At 37.5% G+C, this 13003-nt stretch overlaps 1 protein-coding gene across 1 annotated transcript in view; it reads right to left on the bottom strand.

Moving 5' to 3' along the window:
- GPR137C (G protein-coupled receptor 137C) overlaps positions 1 to 13003 on the bottom strand; it is a 51902-nt gene that overhangs the window by 25561 nt on the left and 13338 nt on the right. The gene's annotated exons all lie outside the window — the stretch shown is intronic.

Consider the following 13003-nt stretch of genomic DNA (forward strand, 5'->3'; position numbering starts at 1 on the left):
GGGCATATATATTACACACACACACACACACACACACACACACATACCACTTGTGTATATACACACATGTACATGTATATACATATATATGTATATATGTGAAAACTGATCATTTGCTGTCTTACATTGTTGTTTTGAATAGGTGCCTTAGCAAATTGTGTCTGATTTCTAAGGGCCAGATTAATTACATTGGAGTGGGGAGGGACCAGTAGGCTAACCACTTTGAAATAAATTCTTCTAGGTTGGCAACTCATAAAGCAAAGAAAATCCAAAATGGATCTCAGATATTCACCTTTCACTTGTAATGTGGTGATGGCAAAGTGGTATAAAAGAGAACAAAGGATACTGAGAACCAGTTGTTAGACTATCTAAAAACATTAATATAGCTGCTGTACTCTAAATGTGAGATCCATGTCCAATAACCAAGGAATGGATAAATGACTACAGGAATCAAATGTATCAACTTTACATTCTTGCTATAGGAGCTATCAAAAGAAAGCTGTATCTAAACTGAGAGATTTCTTCATTTGTCCAAAAAGCATTTACTTGTAAAATAAATTTTTTTTGATATTTTTTGTTTTCACATACTCTAGATTTCTTTTTATATTCTTCCTTCTCCTCCACTCCTCCCTGAGAGCAATTTCATGCATTTTTTAAAAAGTGGATCAACAGAAAAGAAATCAGCAAAACTGATCAACACATCAAAATATCTGAAAATATATAGGTAGTGGCAATGTGGGGTAGGGAGAAGGCTGAGTTTGGCTAAATGGCAGAGCCCTCAAATGGCATCTCTTGACATGGAGAAGGCTAGGGAGCCTTCTTTTCAGAAAGCTGTGATTATGTAGAATACAACTACTTTGGAGACAAAGAAGCACATGGGGACATTCTATAACTGATTCTAGTCAGTTGACTACACAGTGAAGTGGAGGCTCTTTGATTGCCTTTTGAAGGCCTTAAAAAACATTTCAGCCTCAGCTACTTCCTCTTTGCCTCAGTGGTCTTGGGGTGGTCTTTTTTGCTCCTGGCCATCAGTGAAGATGACTTTGTGAATTTGAAGGTCTTCCAGAATCTGGGTTTGCAGCATCACTGCCCCAAGAAACAAGGAACAACCTTTGAGAATCACTTTCTGGACCCACACCAGCAGAGGCTGAAATGAGGACTAATCAGGCAGTTATGCCACATGTTGATATGGATTTGATGTAGGCAAGGCTATGAAGGAACTGAGCTAAATTGATCCTACTCCCCGAGGAGACAGAGGTAGTGTAGAGGAGAGTATGTGTGTGTGCCTGCATGGTAACAGGAGAAATGTTTGTACTCTGTTCTTGCTGGATCTTTGAAATAAATATTCCTTTGTAAAAGCTCAATGTTAAGTGGTTATGTGTAATTGAGGTACTATCAGATAGTATACTATCTAGTGTCTAATAGACATTAAGAGATAGAAGAAAAAAGTTAGTGGGATCTTATGCTCATGAAAGTAGAGAACAGGCACCCCTGCTAATTTATAGGGTACCCTAGAACTTTGAGGGTTGGGGCAGCTAGAGTGCCAGGACTGAAGTCAGGAAAACCCATCTTCTGCTTTCAAAATTTGGCCTCAGATACTGTGTGCTGTGTGCCTCTGGGAAATCCACTTAACCCTACTTTCCTTAGCTCTTTGTAAAATGAGCTGGAGAGGGAAATGGCAATGCACTTCAGTAAAATCTCAAATGATGTCATTAAGATACAACTGAAATGACTGAACAACAACAAAAAGTTTTGAAAAAAATACCCATTGAAAAAACCAGTTCCTTAAAAGGTAGAACTGGCCAAATGGAAAAGGAGCTACAAAAGCTCACTGAAGAAAATAAATCTTTAAAAATTAGACTTGGGCAAATGGAAGCTAATGACTCTATGAGACATCAAGAATCAGTCAAAAGCAAAAGAATTAAAAAATTGAAGAAAATGTAAAATACCTTATTAGAAAAACAATTGATCTGGAAAATTGACCCAGGACAGATAATTTAAGAATTATTGGACTACCTGAAGGCCATGATAAAAAACAAGAGCCTGGACATCATCATTTAAGAAGATTATCAAGAAAAGTTACCCTGATATCCTAGAACCAGAGGGTAAAACAATCATTGAAAGAATCCACTGATCATCTCCTGAAAGACATTCCAAAATGAAAACTTCAAGGAATATTGTAACCAAATTCTAGAATTAACAGGTCAAGGAGAAAATACTGCAAGCAGTCAGAAAGAAACAATTCAAATATCAAGGAGCCACAGTAAGGTTTACACAGGAGTTAGCAGCTTCTACATTAAAGAACCAGAGAGATTGGATAATGATATTCGAGAAGGCAAAGGAACAAGGATTACAACCAAGAACCACCTATTTAGCAAAACTGAATATAAAAAATTTCAGAGGAAAAAAAGGACATTCAATGAGGTAAAGGAATTTCAAGTATTCTTAATGAAAAGACCAGAACTGAATAGAGAATTTGACTTTCAAATATAAGATTCAAGAGAAGCATAAAAAGGTAAGCAGGAAAGAAAAAAATATTATTGAATAAGATTTAAGCTGTTTTCCCTAAACAGGAAGATATTTGTAACTCTTGAGAACTGCATCTCTGTTAGGGCAGTTAGAAGGCATATACATAGACAGAGGGGATAGGCATAAGTTGACTTTGATGTGATCATATGAAAAATTAAGAGGTAAAAAAAAGGATTGGACTGGAAGAAGAAAAAAGGGAGAGGCAGAGTAAAGTAAATTATATCACATGCAGAGACACAAAATACCTATTACAGTATTGGGGAAAGAAGGGAGGAGGTGAGCATTGTTTGAACCTTACTTTCATCAGATTTGGCTCAAAGAGAGAATAATATATATACTCAGTTGGGTTGGAAGTAGGAGGGGAAAGGGAAAAGAAAAGAGAAATGGGGGCCTGATAGAACAGAGGGCAGAAGTGTAGGAAGGGAAGGGACAAATGGGAGAGTTGATAGAAGGGAGGGCAGATTGAGGAAAGTGGTGGTCAGAAGCAAAACTCTGATTTGGAGGGACAGGGTGAAAGGAAGGTGAAAAATATAAATGGGTAAAAATAGGATGGAGGGAAATACACAATTAGTAATCATAAAAATGAATATGAATGGGCTAAACTCCCCCATAAAATGGAAGAGAGGATTAAAAACCAGAATCTCACAATATATTATTTACAAAAAAACACATGTGAAGCAGAGAGAAACACACAAAGGAAAGGTAAAAGGTTGGATCAAAATAAGTAAAATAAAAAGGCAGGGTTAGCAATCATGATCTCAGACAAAACAAAAACAAAAATAGATGTAATTATAAGAGATAAGGAAGGAAATTATATCTACCTGAAAGGGACCATAGAAAATGAAGTAATGTTAATACTAAATATGTATGGACCAAGTGGTATAGCATCCAAATTCTTAGAGGAGAAGTTAAGTGAATAATAGGAAAAAAATAGAGAGCAAAACCATGCTAGTAGGGGATCTCAACTGTTCCCTCTCAGAAAAAGATAAATCTAAGCACAAAATAAACAAGAAAGAAGTTAAGGAGGTGAATAGAATTTTAGAAAAGTTAGATATGGTAGACCTCCGGGGAAAATTGAATGGGGATAGAAAGGAATATACCTTTTCTCAGTGGTATATGACACCTACAAAGAACTGACCATGTGTGTGGGCATAAAAACCTCACAATCTGATGCAGAAATGCAATGGACAAACAAAGAGTACTATGAAATTCTTTTTATGACACAAATATGGTACTGATACCTAAAACAGGAACGGCCAAAACAGAGAAAGAAAATTATAGACCAGTTTCCCTAATAAATATTGATGGAAAAATTTTTAAATAAAATATTAGCAAAGAGATTATAACAATTTATTACAAGGATCATACACTATGACCAGATGGAATTTATATCAGGAATGCAGGGCTGGTTCAATATTAGGAAAACTATCAGCATAATTGACCACATTGATAACAAAACCAATAGAAATCGTATTATTAACTAAATAGATGCAGAAAAAAGCTTTTGACAAAATACAGCACCCTTTCTTATTAAATACACTAGAGAGCATAGGAACAAATGGAAATTTTCCTTAAAATGATAAATATTATCTATCTAAAAGTAGCAGCAAGCATTATTTGTAATGAGGATAAGCTAGAAGCATTTCAAATAAGATCAGGGGTGAAACAAGGATGCCCATCATCACCACTATTATTAAATACTGTACTAGAAATGATAGTGTTAGCAATAAGAAAAGAAAAAGGAATAGAGGGGATTAGGATATGCAACAAGGAAACAAAACTATCACTCTTTGCACATGATATGATGGTAAACTTAGAGAATCCTAGAGAATCAAGTAAAAAAGTGCTTGAAAGAATTAACAACTTTAGCAAAGTTGCAGGATTTAAAATATACCCACATAAATCATCAGCATGTATATATATTAAAAATAAAGCCCAGCAACAAGAGATAGAAAGAGAAATTCCATTTAAAATAACTGTAGACAGTGTAAAATATTTTGGAGTCTGCCTTCCAAAATAAATCCAGAAACTACATGAATATAATTACAAAACACTTTTTACACAAAGTCAGATCTAAACAACTGGAAAAACATCAATTGCTTATGGGTAGGTAGAGCTAATATAATAAAAATGATAATTCTACCTAAATTAATTTTCTCATTCAGTGCAATACAATCAAACTACCAAAAATTATTTGCTATAACTAGAAAAAATAATAACAAAAATTACCTGGAAGAACAACTGATCAAGAATATCAAGGGAATTAATAAAAAAAAATGCAAAGGAAGGTAGCCTAGCTATACCAGATCTGAAACCACATTATAAAGCTGCATTCATGAAAGTTGTTTGGTACTGGCTAAGAAATAGAGTGGTGGATCAGTGAAATTGGTTAGACACACAAGACACAGTAGTCAATGACTATAGTAACCTACTGCTTGATAAACCCAAAGACTCCCGTTTCTGGGATAAGAACTTACTATTTGACAAAAACTGCTGGGAAACTAGAAAATAGCATGGCAAAAACTAGGCATAAATCAACAGTTTACACCACATACCAAGAAATGTTTGAAATGGGTACATGATATAGACAGAAGGAATGATACCATAAGCAGGTGTATCAGTAAGCACCCTCACATACACAAGGGGGCCTGTTATCACAGTTCTTTGATCGGCTTTTCTAAAAGGAAAGGCAACTTGAATCAAATGCATGTATCATTCATTTAGTTCAGGAGAAAAAGTCAGCACCCTGAACTTCAGAGAAAATACAGAGAAATTTAAATCAACAGAGAGCGCTTCCAAAACTGTCTGACATAAGCAATGCATATAAATCAACAAACAGACAGGTCCACCTGTCTGACCATAGTTACCAGACAATCCCAAAAGACTCATAATGGAAAATACTAACCACATCCAGAGAAACAATTGGGAGTCTGAATGTAGATTTAAGCATACTATTTTCATGTACACTTTTTTGCTTCTCATGATTTTCCCCTTTTGTTCTGATTCCTCTTTCCCATGACTAATATGGAAATATGTTTAACATAATTATACATGTATAACCTATATCAGATTGCTTGCTGTCCGGGGGATGGGGGAGGACAGGGAGGGAAAAAATTTGGAACTTGATATTTTACCAAAATGAAGGTGGAAAACTATCTTTATGTGTAATTGGAAAAAAATTAAAATACTATTATGGAGGAAAAATACACACTTCCAGAACATTATATAATGATGCTTATCTTGTCTTTGGAGAATTTTCATGATATTAAAAAGATAGCTCTATGCTTATTTGTTGAGTTTTTAGTGTAAAAGAATATCATGCTTTTGGAAATGCTTTTTCTGCATCTATCAAGATAGTCATGTGGTTTGTGAAGTTTTCTTTTCCTAAAGTTGAACCATTCTTACAATTTTGATGTTAACCTAACTTGACTATAACCAATTATTTCTTGCATGTATTGCTGCAGTTTATTTGATAGGATTTTATTTATTTGATTTTCGAATTGATATCTGTTAATAACATTAGCTTTTTTCCCCCATTGCTTATGTGTTAGGACTCTGTCTCATAAAAGGAATCTGGGAGAAGGCTATTTCTCAATTTTTGAGAATTGTTTTTTTCTGATATTAGTATTAATTATTCATTAAAGGTATAATGAAATTGGATTTATAATGCATCAGGATCAGAAGTTTTTTTTCTTTGCAGTTCTTTTACAGATACTCTAATTCCTTTTCTTAGGTCAAATTACTCTATTTAGTCTTGTATTAGCCTGGATATTTTATATTTTAAAAGATAACACTATTTTATCTTCTTAGTTATATTGTGATATAACTGTTTACAGTAGATTTTATTAATTCTAATTATTTCTTCAAGTTTTATGACTTTACCTTGTTCATCTACTCTTTCAATCTGATTTTTTGTCTCTTCTTTTTAATCAGTCCGGCAAAAGATTTATCAAATTGTCCTACAAACGGCTTTTGGTTTTCTTTATCATTCCTGTAGTCACTTTGGTGTCCAAATTGTTTTTGCTTAATTTTTAAATAGCCCCTATTTTGTGCTTATTTTAGGCTTATTTATTGACTTTCTAATTTTAAAAAAGCACATTTAGCTTAATAATTCCTTTTCAATTTAGCCAATGCATATTTTTTTCTCCCTTCCTTCCCTTGAGGACTGCTTTAGCAGTATCTCAGAAATTTTCACATTTTATATCATTGTTAAAATTTTCTTTCATATAATTATTTTTGTGATTTGTTCTTTAACTTATTTTGTCAGTCAGTTTTTGTATGAGCAATGGTCCTCCTACCTTGCAAATCTCAACTGGAATAGTATCAGCACCAAGTGTTTTGCCACATGAAAGGAGCCTAATGGCACTCAAAACCTCTTCTTCAGTTGGGAGTTCAGCTAAGGAGAGATTGACTTCAACCTGAGGTAAATGGTCAGTGGTCTCAGCATTGAATGATGATGATTTGTTGAGAACACTATGGAAGTGTTTAGCCCATTTCTCTAGGATCATGTTCTTATCATTAATCAATGTGGCTCCATCAGCACTAAGTAGTTGTGATGCACCATAGATTTTTGGTCCATAAATAGCTTTCAGGGAATCATAAAGTCTCTTTGGATTGTTACTGTCAGCATAAAACTGAATTTCATCTTCCTTCTTCCTGAGTCAGGAATCCTGCATCTCTCTAAGCTTTGCTTGTACTTTGCTTTTGATGAAGTTAAATGCTGCCTTCTTAGAGATGGATGAACTATCCTGCTGGTAAATCCTGTGGAGTTCTCTTTTTTCATTTAGCAGCTTCTGGAGTTCCCCATCATTTTCATCAAACCAGTCTTGGTGTTTGAGAGTATTGTGACCCAGATGAGCAAATGCAGTGCTGTACACCAAATTTCTGAAAGCTGCCCACTTCTTTTCTGCTCCACTGTTGCCAGCCGTATGCTGGCTCAATTTTCCCTCTATGTTAGCAACAAACTGTTCATGCTTAGAGAATAGCTCTAATTTGTTGACATTAATTCTTCTGGTAGTCATTTTGCCTTGGGGGTGGCACTTTTGATGAATGTGAATATTTAGCTTGGAAAGGATAAGTCTCTTATCAGGCCACCACTCTGCACCACACATTGCCTTTGTCACTCTCATATCATGTCTGTTTCTTCTCCTTACAATCACTTAGTCTATTGGGGCAGTTAGGTGGTGAAGTAGATAGAGCACCAGTGCAGGAGTGAGGAGGACCTGAGTTTAAATCTCACCTCAGACACTTGATACTCACTACCTGTGTGACCTTGGGCAAGTCACTTAGCCCCAATTGCCTCATCCTGGGTCATCTCCAGTCATCCTGATGAATATCTGGTCACTGGATTCAGATGACCTTGGAGGAGAAGTGAGGCTGGTGACCTGCACAGCCCTCCCTCACTCAAAACAAAGTCAAGTGCAAGTCATGTCATTATTAGTCTGAGTCTATTCTAACATTAAAGTCACCCAGAATTATAAGCTTGTCCTCTTTTGGCACACTGATGATAAAGGTTTCTAGGTCTTCATAAAATATTTTTTTGACTTCATCAGAGTTCGTCATGGTGGGAGCATAGGCACTGATGATGGTGACATGGCATTTTCCTGCAAGTAACAATCGCATTGTCATGAGCCTGTTATTCACTCCTTTTGGCAGGCATATCAGCTTGCTGACTAGATTAGTTTTGATTGCAAAACCTATGCCTGCTTCATGGCACTCCCTTTCACTGTGGCCACTCCAGAAAAATGTGTATCCAGCTCCAACTTCAGTAAGCTGGCCTTCATTTGGCAGTCTTGTTTCACTCAGGGCTGCTATTTGGATGCAATAACTGTTGAGTTCTCTTGCAACAAGAGCAGTTTGTCTTTCAGGTCCACTGGATTTTATGTTGTCTATAAGTGTGTGCATGTTCCATATGCTGATGGTGAGTGGAATCATCTTTGCAGATGTTTTTGTACATTTTGTACATACATACAAAAGCTGACTGAAATATTGCAGGTTATATGGCAAGAGGAGGTTATCCTCTAGGAGTTCAAGGATGCCTCCATTGTCCATCTCTATAAAGGTAAAGGGAATACATTGTTCTGCGACAATCACAGGGGGGTTTCTCTCTTAGTCATTGTTGGCAAGAATCTTGCCAGAGTTCTCCTTAATAAGCTGATCCTTCACCTGGGAGATGGTCATCTACCTGAGAGCTGGTATGACTTCAGAAAGAGCTGAGGAACAATTGATATGGTGTTTGCTGACCAACAACTCCAGCAGAAATGCCAGGAGCAGAACAGAGGTCTGTATACAACGTTTGTAGATCTGATCAAGACCTTTGACACTCTTAGTCATGAGGGCTTATGAAAAGTTATGTCCAAATTTGGTTGCCCAGAGAAGTTCATTGGTATTGTACGTCATGATGGCATGTTTGGCCAGGTTCTGGATAGTGGGCAATGCTCTCGTGCCTTCCTAGTCACCAATGGAGTGAAACAGGGCTGTGTGATTGGTCCCATGCTTTTTAGCATGATGCTTTCAGCCATGTTGTCAAATGCTTTCAGTGAGGATGAACACAACATCAAGATCAACTACCTTACTGATGGTAAATTCTTTAATTTGAAAAGGCTATAAGCCAAGACCAAAGTGGAGGGAGTGTTGGTGCATGATTTTCTGTTTGTAGATGATTGTGCACTTAATGCAGCCTCTTAAGCTGAGATGCAACAAAATATGGATCAATTATCTGCTGCCTGTGCTAATTTTCGGCTAATAATCAACACCAAGGAAACATAGGTGCACCATCAGCCACCACTCACACCATCTATACGTGGAACCATTGGTTACAACAAATGGAGAAGTTTTGAATGCTGTGGATAAGTTCACTTACCTTGGTCATGTGCTTTCCAGGGATGTACACATTGACAATGAAATTGACACACACATTGCCAGAGCTAGCTCAGTGTTTGGGAGGCTCCGAAGAAAAGTTTAGGAGAGAAGAATTAGACTGACTACCAAACTGAAGCTCTATACAGAGCCATTGTGCTGACCTCATTATACTATGTCTGTGAATTACAGACAGTCTACCAGTGCCATGCCAGGAAACTGAATCATTTTCATTTGAACTGTGTTACGAAGATTCTAAGATCACCTGGCAGGATAAAGTACCAGACACTGAGGTCCTTGCTCAAACTAAACTGCCAAGCATTCAAACTGTGTCAGCGCAACTCTGATGGTCTGGTCACATTGTTTGAATGCTGAATGTACACTTGCTAAAAAGACTATTTTATGGAGAACTTGCATGGGGCAGGCAATGACATGGTGGTCAGAAGAAGCAATACAAGGACACTCTCAAGGTCTCTCTCAAGAACTTTGGATTTGATTGTGGGACATGGGAGACACTGGCACAGGACTGCTCAGTACAACATGTCCACATCAGAAATGGTGCTGGGCTCTATGGGCAAAGCAGAATTGAAACAGCACACAGGAAATCTAGGATCTGCAAATTTGGAGTAACTATCCCAAAAGTTCACATGGAGTACCTGTGCCCAATCTGTAGTAGAGCATTCCAAGCTCATATTGGTCTGATCAGCCACAGTTGTATACACTGAAACTTCACTTTATCATGGTGATGTCATTTTGGTCCTCTTTGAAAATGAAGGACAACAACCAACCAACCAACCATTTTGTCAGTCAAGAAATATTTGTTAAGCAGATACTATATTCCAGGCATTATGCTAAGTACTGGGGATACAAAGAAAGGTAAAAGATGGTCTCTGCTTTCAAGAAGCTCACAGTTTAATGAGGAAGACAACATGCTCAAGAAATTTGTTCAATTTTATATTTTCCCTTTTAAAAAATGTTTGATTTATCAAATGTGTGAGAGGGCCATTAAAGTCTCCAATTATTGCATTATTATTTATGTTTTCTTGGAATTCAGTCTTTTATGAGTTTAGATACTAACAAATTAGATGTATATTTTTGATGTTGATATTAATTAATAGTTACTTTCAGCATAATGTAGATCCTTGTTTATCTTTTTATGTTATACAGTTCCTTACTAACTCCTACTCTCTTCATACTCATTTTCCCCCCAAATTCAATGAGATCTCCTCTCTGGGTTCATTCCCTCTAACCTTTTGGGATGTCAGTTCTCCCCATGAACTTGATTCCCATTCTCTTGAAAAGTTATTGTCTGTGGAGGCTCAACATTCTCAGAGGTAGTGGTCTCCCTAAGAACCAAATCCCTGTAGACTATACCTATTCATTTTCCCATTGTAGAATATATATCCCCTATTTGGGAGCATTCATCACTGAATTGAGATTTCCCCCTTTCTTTCTCCCTTTCATTCCTCTTCTTTGCCATCTCACCCATTCTGCAGTTTTCTCTTTCAAAAAATCCCAAAACAAAATAAAAAAAAAACCCATTGATTGATCTGAAAATGGGATATTATGGGGTTTATTCCATGGTGCTTTATGATTATTCCTCAGTTCCTCCACAAAAGTTCCACCTTCATTCTTGTCTCCTTATATTTTTAGAAGAAATCTCTTGATGCTATTGTTTTTAATCCCATACATATCTCTTTTTCTAACCTAGCATAATTAAAATTTGTTGCCTTTGCCTTTGCCACCATGGATTCAAGTTTTTCTATTTTGACAATTATTTCTATTATGCAGGGCATAATTCATTTTCATGATTCTTATTTTTCTCTTCAAAAATGCTGCTGCAGTTCCTTTCTCTTTTCAAAATACATAGGGTCTTCTGATTCATAAGATATTGACTCATTATCCTTTCTCTTACAATATTAATCAGAAATATTTGTACTTGTTTGGATGACCAGAATCCATTTTCTGCTAATATCTTTACTATTGGCTTATCTGTATGTGCTCAAACTTTAACCTGAATTTTCTTCATCCTGACATCTTTGGCAATTTCAAACTTTTCCCCTTATGTTCCCTTAATGTTCAGTTTGGGACTCCTTCTTCTTTGAATGGTGATTTCTCCAGGAACTGGACCTTAAAATTATCCCAGGCTTCCTCCTATATGGGGAAATTTACCTTTAACTCACTTCAATTTCTGTCCAAAGTGATCTGGGAGGGATAGCTAGATGCCAACCCTCTTTTGTATACGCCTGGTTGAGCCCCATACACATGGGCACTATACCTCATTTCTCTTTGTTTTTTCCTTATCTGACTGAGCACTGCCACATAGCAGGCTGTCATGCTGCCACCTCAGGCAGTGTAGGTTTCCATGTTTTTTGTACCTCTGCCTCTGCTACACAAGGATGGGGGGAGGCAAAGCTGAGTTCTGTTGTAAGTTGGGTGGGGTAGCCATGCCAGGGCCTGGAGGCTCATGAGGAAAGGAGTATTATATGAGCATGGTAGGAGTTAGGGGTTAACCTTCTCTGCTGTTACTTCATCAGGCTGTTACCTAGACAGAGTTCTTGGTGTCTTGGACTATGGAGGCAGATGAAATTTCATTATCTTTTGAATATAGTTCTTATTTCGAAGAAGCTTGAGAAGTCATGAGTATCAGACAAAATATTTAGCCTTCCATCTTACTGGTAACCTGACCCAGAAGAGCAGACTGATTTTCCACAAGTTTAGTTGAGGAGAAAAAAGATATAGATAGGATAATAACAATGGAGATAGTAGGCTCTGGTGAGGTTTACAGCTGAGAAATCTGGCAAATAATGGAGTTCACAGAGTTGGTTTTATCATGAATTCAGCTGTTACGAGAAATATTTTGTGGGACATTTGAGTATTTTCATATTCCATTGCTTAGAATAAGTTTTTAAATAAAGCCACACTTATGGTGCCAAGATGGTGGAGTGAGGAAAGAACTCCATAGAACCCTCCCAAATTCTCCTCCAAACAATTTGAAAACTGCCTCAGAACTGACTGAAGAGCAGCACAGCAAAAAAAGTGTTCTCACTAAAATGTGAGGGGAACAAAGTCAGAGAGAAGCAGCAGCCAGTCTCGCAGCAAGGGACCTGCAGCAAGTCTCCAAGCCTGGGGCAGTTCACCAGAGAGGACCAGCTGTCCTGCAAACCAGCAGTCTCTAGGCAATCCAGCAGCTCATGCAGCACAGTATGGGCCTACCCCAGGGGCTCCAACCCCAGCACTGGTCACCAGAGATCGAGATGCCATTGCTGACTGGTAGTGAGGCCTCACCCCCAGGGCCCTCAATCAGAGAAACCCTGTTTCCATAGCAACCCAGTAGCAAGGCCCCACTCCTGGAGGTGACCAGCAATAAGCAATAAGACAACCAACAGAAATATTGTTTCCATAACAAACCAGCAGCAAGGACCAGGCCAGCAGATAAACTCCATACTTTGGGGAGGTCAACAGTGTGCCCCTATACCCCAGTACAAACCAGATGGGAAGCCTACCCTCCACTATAAGCAAGTAGCTAGATCCTGAAGCCCAGTGAAAGACAGCAGCAAGACCGTGAGCCCCAGCATAAAAAGCTTGGGACAGTGCAGAACCAGAGCCAACTCTC

This window comes from Notamacropus eugenii, chromosome 1 (genome assembly GCF_028372415.1).
Source record: "Notamacropus eugenii isolate mMacEug1 chromosome 1, mMacEug1.pri_v2, whole genome shotgun sequence".
Taxonomy (NCBI): Eukaryota; Metazoa; Chordata; class Mammalia; order Diprotodontia; family Macropodidae; genus Notamacropus; species Notamacropus eugenii.